At 49.2% G+C, this 8274-nt stretch overlaps 1 protein-coding gene across 1 annotated transcript in view; it reads right to left on the reverse strand.

Moving 5' to 3' along the window:
* The window catches only part of TMEM267 (transmembrane protein 267), a 44867-nt gene extending 36793 nt beyond the window's left edge, over positions 1–8074 (reverse strand). Inside the window, exon 1 of the mRNA XM_068271819.1 lies at positions 7991–8074. The gene's annotated coding sequence lies outside the window, so the exon portion shown is untranslated. The remainder of the gene's footprint in view (positions 1–7990) is intronic.
* Positions 8075–8274: the final 200 nt, after the last annotated feature.

Below are 8274 nucleotides of genomic sequence, written 5' to 3' on the forward strand. Positions count from 1 at the left end.
GGTGGGTGGGATACAGCACAGGTGGGTGGGATACAGCACAGGTGGGTGGGATACAGCACAGGTGGGTGGGATACAGCACAGGTGGGTGGGATACAGCACAGGTGGGATACACCACAGGTGGGATACATCACAGGTGGGGTACAGGTGGGTGGGATACATCACAGGTGGGTGGGATACAGCACAGGTGGGGTACAGGTGGGTGGGATACATCACAGGTGGGATACATCACAGGTGGGGTACAGGTGGGTGTGATACATCACAGGTGGGTGTGATACATCACAGGTGGGTGGGATACAGCACAGGTGGGTGGGATACAGCACAGGTGGGTGGGATACAGCACAGGTGGGTGGGATACAGCACAGGTGGGGTACAGGTGGGTGGGATACATCACAGGTGGGATACATCACAGGTGGGGTAGAGGTGGGTGGGATACATCACAGATGGGGTAGAGGTGGGTGGGATACATCACAGGTGGGGTAGAGGTGGGTGGTTTACATCACAGGTGGGGTACAGGTGGGTGGGATACATCACAGGTGGGGTACAGGTGGGTGGGATACATCACAGGTGGGTGGGATGCATCACAGGTGGGATACATCACAGGTGGGGTACATCACAGGTGGGGTACAGGTGGGTGTGATACATCACAGGTGGGTGGGATACAGCACAGGTGGGGTACAGGTGGGTGGGATACATCACAGGTGGGATACAGGTGGGTGGGATACATCACAGGTGGGGTACAGGTGGGTGGGGAACAGGTGGGTGGGCCACGGGTGGGTGGGCAACACGTGGGTGACACAAATCCATAGCAAAAGTTGAATACATCACAAGCTTAAACCACAAGCCCCCCCAAAAAAAACTTCTAGTCAACATACCCTCTGTGCCTTGCTGTCTCTTGCTCAAGTTCTCAAAGTCCTCCACATACAGCTTGGCAATTTTTTTCCACAGGCCTCTGCATTTTTTGATGTTGCTGTGGTCCGCATCCCCCTTGTCCCACAGGGCTGGTACCTGCTGCACCTGTAGGATGAGGTCTTCTGATGTGTAGGGCCTCACCCCCTCGCTATCAGACAGATCCTGCTCCATATTGCTGCCAAAGAGCTCCAGCATGAAGTCACTGCTGCTCCACTCTGTGAACGCTGGTGCCATGTGGTCCCCATCCAAAATGGCCACCATACCATAGAGTCTGCATAGGAAGTGTGGTACAACATCCGGTTTTTATAGCCAGTGTGTTGTGCGCTCTCCGGTTCTCATTGGTTTCCATTGGCCGGATGCAACATTCCGGCTCCGGTCCGGATACGTCAGCCGGACCAAAAAATAGCGCATGTTGGAACGGACGCCGGAGTCCGGATCCGGTCCGGCTCCGGTCCGGACGAAACGGACGCATGTGAACGGTCGCATAGACTTTCATTGCTATGCCGTGCGTCCGTTTCGTCCGGTACGCATGCGGTCCGGCTCCGGCACGGCTCCGGCACGGCGATTCCGGATAGCAGCCGCTAATGTGAACCGGGCCTTAGGGTAAAAACCCTTGGGGGCGAACTGGTTAAAGAAAAAAAGTCTTGGTTACAGCTGATACAAACCCTGCAATAAATCTGCAGTGTGTCCACTTCCTGCTTTCATGGAAGCAGACATATTGTTAACATCCTGTGTTTACTAATTAGCTGATCTGCTCTGGCAGACGAGATTCCTGACAGCTGAGAGATCAAATTATGGTGGCGATTAGTCACAGATGAGGGGAAATTAGATAAGCTAAACTCTCTAAATACATACAAATGTGCATTTCTCTGTTTTCCTTCTGTCTTGTGCAAGAGATCAGGTCCACTGTAATGATGGCACACTTTGTGTGGCTTATCAGGAAAGTGGAGAATGAATAATCAGTCATACCTGATAGGGCGACTGCCCACCAAAGGTGGCCATACATCAGGCGACTTGGCGGCCGATCGACCATCCAATTCAATTCTTACAATCGAATTGGATGAAAATCGATGCAGCCAAGTGCATGCCCGACCGACAAAGAGATTCATTTCGGGACGGAAATTGATCGCATGGTCGATCACGCATGCCGCAAGATATCAGGCCGAAGTGTGTTGGTCGGGTGTGTGACGGTACTGCGGCGATTTCCGGATTTACCGATGACACGATGAAACCCCCGCCGCTGCCGTTGCTATGTATAAATGTGCTTGGTGTGTGCATTTATACGTTACCTGTCCTGTAGCAGCCTTCGTGCGGTGTCCGTAACCTCCGGGTGGCTCTCCGTACATATTGTCTGACGTCCGACGATATGCGCCAGTGGTGTGTACGGAGAGCCGCCCGGAGGATTACAGACACCTCGCAGAGACTGCTACAGGACAGATAAGGTATAATGCACACACAGGGGGCACATTATACATAGTGGCAGGGATGGGGCAGACTGTAGTGCAGTGTTCTCCCCGGGTTCTTTTAGCCGGTGCTCCACCCGGCTAATTTTCGTGACCACCCGGCTATCATCAGCTTGCCTCCTCATCCGCCTCTTATGCTGTAAGCAGAGTTGTGCAGAGAAGCGCCGAACCTGCATTTCCCCCCACCCAGCTACTTTTTCATGCCACCCGGCTGGAAAAAATTTCTGGGGAGAGCACTGTAGTGTATGGGCAGAATCAACAAAAAACAAATCTCTAATCAGATTCGATTAGCGATACATTTGTCTCTTTGTCGAATCTGCTCATAATCGTCAGGTCTATGGGTACCTTATGGGTTATGGAAACTTTTCAAATTCTCCTCTCCCTTGCCAAAAGCATTCCCGGCAAATATTCTCAACATTTGCTAACTGGCTTTATAAAAGCAGCTAAATAGAAGGGAATGGTCTGACTTTTTCCATCCACACAAATTCAGTACATTGTGCTTCTGCCACCAGAACTTCATTCAGCCCTGTAGCTCTGGATGAGAAGCTCCCAGCCCAGAATACGAAGGCACAGATGACTTCCACAACAATCAGTAAATTAACAAGCACACAAAAGGCCGTGATATTAATTATCCTCCACACTGGGATACTCGGGAAATGTGGTGGCCCCGCGAGTGATGAAATAACAGGAAACAAGGCAACGTCTCCAGTCTCCGAATCAAGGTCATAAACAGGAGGAAAAGGTAGGAATTACCAGCGGGCACTGGAGTCGCTGTGCTGCTAATTAAACGAGGAGCCGGAAATATCGTTCTGCTGCTAGATCGTGCTCATTTATCACCTTCATTTATCCAGATACAGTAGTGATTAATACACACAGCTTTGTTCAATGTTCTTGGGACGCTATACGTTTACGTTCATTGAGAAAAAGTTCTAAATAGGGATGATACTGAAAGAATTGATTTAGTGGTTGCCAGTGGTAACCGCCACTTGGCACCAGCAGTCTAGGATAGAATGACATTCTCAAAGCAGCAGGAGATATCGAGGTGGACCACAGATGCCTCAAGCAGTTAAGGAAATGTATTCGGCTTCGGTCAGGAATACAGGTGCATTTATAGTTAGCAATCTTCCTTACATCAGCAAAGCAAGAATATGAATATCATCATCTCGGCGTTACATTGTAATCATAAGACAGTCCTATTAACTGACCTAGGTTTGGACTTTGGAGAAGTTTCTAGGCCCAAGTAGGCCATTCTTTGGTCAGCTGAAAAGACTAGAAAATGGTTAGGCACCGTTGACACAAGAGGCTGAACTGTGCATGTATCCGTTTGGCATTTCGGCCTCCCACCTACTGAGTGCCTCTCTTTAGCCCCTGGCTTGAGATCCATCTAGTTTGTGTACAGGGCATAAGGGTCGCCACTAATGATACAATCTTGACTGAGCAATCTTACCACTTCTATATGAGGGATAATAAAGTATCCACTCAAGTATTTTTCACCAGAGCTATTTTCACTTTTCAGTGTTGCGTCCATTCATTCGGAAATAACTTCATCACTAAAGTGTAATACATACCTATGGCTTCCTCCAGCCCCATCCACACGGATCGCTTCCACACCGCCATCCTCAGTCTTCTCCCTCTTCGGTACCGGGTCCCGTAACTTCTGTCAGCTGCGGCCAGTCTGCGCAAGAGAAGTGCACCCTCTATGTATCTCTCCGGCAGCTGCTGGAGAGCGCACTTCTCTTACGTCAGACTGGCTCCGACTGACAGAAGTTACAGGACCCAGTACCGGCTACAGAGAAGTCAAAGGACAGCGGCGTAGGAGCGATTCGTGCAGATGGGGCTGGAGGAAGCCATAGGTATGTATAAAACTGAGTAATCTTAAGCTCTGGTACACTTAGATCGGGTTTAGGAACATATGTTCCTATTTCCCAATCTGTGCACTACTACAGGGGGACGCATGCTCGCACATGACGGGCAAAAGTAGATACTCACCCCGGGGGAGGGTAAATGGTTAAAGGATACCAGAGATGAAAGTAAAGACTGTCCTTTCACTTACCTGGAGCTTCTTCCAGCCCCCATAGGCTTGTATGTCCCTTGCTGTCCTCCTAGTGCTCCTCCTCGTTCAGCTGTAGGTCCTGCAACAGCAACTGACTCGCCCAGTACTGCGCATGCACTGGACCGGCGCCATGCGTCCTTGATTACGCTGCCATAGCCAGGAGCGTTCTGCACATGTGGCTTCGAGGCTTTACATACTGTGCATACTCAGAGCACTCTTGGCAAAAGGAGCGCGATTAAGGATGTGTGCCGCCAGGCCAGCGCAGCACTGCACGACTTGGTTGCTGTCACAGGCTGAACAGATGAGCGAGAAGGACCAGGAACGTTAAAGTGGATCCGAGATGAAAAACTAACTATAACAAGTAACTTGTCTATACATCTTATCTAAAGTTTAGATTGTTTACACAGCATATCTAACTGCAAACAGCTTCAACAGTAGATAATTATTTATCCCTGTGATACAATGACAGCAGCCATGTTTGTCTCATTACACACAGGCAAGCTGATAACATACCCAGCCTTCAGCCTGTGACAAATTCAGTCCCCTCTCCTCCTCCCTTCTGCAATCTCTGGCTAGTAACCTCCTCCTCCTCCTCCTCCTCCTGCTACTCCTGCCCAGACTGAGCTCCCATAAGCCCTTACCACAGTGCCAAGGCACTCTGAAAAAGCCGTGGGTGAGGCTTGTTTAGTTTATAGGGAATTAGTGTATTAAAAACAAAAAAAGTATGTGGCTTGAGGAATGCCCTATAAACTATATGTAAGGAACACAATTATGACTGAGTAAAAGTTTATCTCGGATCCACTTTAAAGAAAATCTTTAATGGATAAAACCTCCCCTGGGGGGTACTCACCTCGGGTGGGGGGAAGCCTCCAGATCCTTTTGAGGATTCCCCCGTCCTCTTCGGTCCCACGGCGGCTGCAATGTAAATATTTACCTGTTGGCTCCAGCGCAGGCGCAGGATACGCTCTCTGCACGGAGATAGGCAAAAATAGTCGATCTCCATTGAGCCGCTCTACTGCGCAGGCGCAAGTCACCTGCGCAGCAGAGTGGACCCGACGGAGATCGGCTATTTTCGCCTATCTCCATGGGAAAAGCTGCAACATCGCCCTCGCTGAAGCCAGAAAAAGTAAATATTGCACAGCCTGACAATTGTCACCTGTGCATTCCGTGGGCTGCAGCAAGATTGCCGTGGGACACAGGAGGACGGGGGAAGCCTTAATAGGGTCCAGAGGCTTCCCCCTACTGAGGTGAGTACCCCCCAGGGGAACTTTTGTCAGTACAGGTTTTCTTTAAAGAACAGTCTATCATTTCTCTGGTATTCGTTGAGGAGAGGGGAGGTTAGTGTTAGACAGAGGCTCATGCCGAATATGATGAGGGTATCATGCAAGTGCCAGAAAATGTAACTACTGTATTATACTTTAACTTTCTCTATTTCTCCTGGTGTGACCTCCAGGGCTGTGGAGTGAGTCTGAGGAGTCGGATGATTTTTGAACCAAACCCATCGCCTTTGTAAAAATTAGACTAAGGAGTCGGAGCAATTTTAGTTACCTGGAGCCAGAGGTTTCACAAACTAAGGAGTCGGATGATTTTTGTACTGACTCCACAGCCCTGGATCTCAAATAGGAATGTATTATTTTTCCCTCTACAGTTACTGTAAATCAGAGATGGAAGCAGGCCTTTGTACAGGACTAATCAGATTCTGGGAATGAATGATTAATATGCAGGTGGAGTAATTTATCAAGCTGCCAGCTTATGCATCATTCATTCACACAATCCGATTAGCCCTGTGCAAAGTTGTGTCTCAGCTTCCTCTGATGCAACATACACCCGACAAATGACTCTCCTGTAGTGGAAAAAAGTGCCCCAAATGGGTACTTACCTACGAAAGAGGGTAGGGATGATTAAGGAGATGCAAATATTTCCGAGCGCATGCAGGATTATGTCAATTTTTTATGCAAAGATATGCAGCTTGAAAATGGACCAATCAAGTCCCACCCTGCTTTAAACTGATTGGCCCATTTTCAAGCTACATATATTTGCATAAACATTGATATTCCTGCATGAACTTGGAAATGTTTGCATCTCATTGATCATCCCTAGTTGAGGGAAGGCTCTGGATAGTAGCCCACAAACATTTATATAGCACTTTTCCCCTGTTGGACTCAAAGCGCTCAAGAGCTGCAGCCAATAAGGGCGCGCTCAAGGAGCCACCCTGTAGTGTTAGGGAGTCTTGCCAAAGGACTTCTTACTGAATAGATACCAAGCCTAGCCAGGATTCGAGCCCTGGTCTTCCAGTGAACAGCACAACGGCAGAGCCATTAACCAGTACACTATCCAGCCACTTAGGGACATCAGCCATAAAAGAGCTAGAAGAATTCCATAATGTACACTCTGCTAAAAAATAGCTCTGTGGTGCCCCCTCCTGCAGCCCTCATCTACCTGGTTTGCCTATGCCTAAAAACGACACTGTGATGCAATAAACACTGGGCAAATCAGTGTCACTATTTAATCTATGCAATGAATGATCTCTCATAGAGATATTTGTTAGCTTCATTGTTTATCTGAAATTAGTATAATGTAGCGTAAAGCTAACCCAAGTATGCTGGGCATTCAAATTATAAATACATGTGCATGAAATTAAAGCCATCCCTGTGCCAGCGCCGGTCCTCAACGATCCTCCGTTCCCCCGCTTACTTTTGATTCTGTTCCCGCGTGGCCCTTGCCGTGCGCATCCTTGTACACGTTCACGTCGGCGAGAGCATCCTGCGCAGGACCAGTAAGAGTAAACCTTGTACCGCATCTGTGCAGGACTCTCTCGCTGACGTGAACACGTACGAGGATGCGGGCGACAAAGGCCACACAGGCACAGCGGTCGGCAGAAATGTAACCAGGCCAAAATGGCTCCGACTCCTCAACTCAACTCCTTAGTCTAATACTTAACAGGTTTGTGGATTTTGTACAAAAATCATCCGACTCCTCAGTTTATGAAATCAACGACTCCGACCAAGCGCCCAAAATTGCCCCGACTCCAACTCCACAGCCCTGATTGTAACTGAGCAGCAGCGGTGGAATAGAGGATCATTTTGTCCCAGCGCAGCACATGACCACTGGGGAGGAGCTGGTAGAAGGCCCAGGTAAGTGGTAAGTGAAACTCTATTTTCTTGGGTTTCGGTTCCTTTTAAAAAGGTAACTGGCAGAAATTGTACAAGATCTGACAGCATGGAGAGAGTAACCCATAGAATCGCCAAGAGTCGGATACGACTGAATGGATAACATCATCATCAAAGGTACACTATTTTCAGTATGTGAAACACAGCATTATGCAATAAATTGGAGCTTTATAAATAAAATATGATGGCAAATGAATAACACAAGGCAGACATTGTAGCAGCAGAGAAGCCAGATTCCCAGGACACTGGGATGATTAAATTAGCATCTCTGGAGACACACACACCTGTGTCTCCAGCAACCAATGCACACAAGGCTTGCTGAGACTTGCAGTGCATCAGCACATCAGATCACCGGCTGCCAGCAGAGCCCAGCATACAGAGACAGCTGCTCTTACCTCCGGCTGCCGTGTGGCCTCCCGTCCGGCTGCAGGCAGGGAGCAGAGCAGCACCAACAGTCGCTGAGCGCAGATCAGCCTCATCTGCCCGGCTCTTCCGGGAATCGCAGCACCGAGAGCTGCTGGAGGCGGGGCGCTGCGGGAGCCCGGTGCTGATTGGCTCTGTCCTGTCATTGGCAGACAAGCAGCCCCGCCCACCTCCACGCTGTCACTGCAGCAGAGGCGGAAGACTGGGGATTAGCAGGTGGTTGCTGTCCGTGGTCTGATCGGATGGGAATGACAAG

The sequence above is a fragment of the Hyperolius riggenbachi genome, chromosome 1, assembly GCF_040937935.1.
Source record: "Hyperolius riggenbachi isolate aHypRig1 chromosome 1, aHypRig1.pri, whole genome shotgun sequence".
NCBI classification, from domain to species: domain Eukaryota; kingdom Metazoa; phylum Chordata; class Amphibia; order Anura; family Hyperoliidae; genus Hyperolius; species Hyperolius riggenbachi.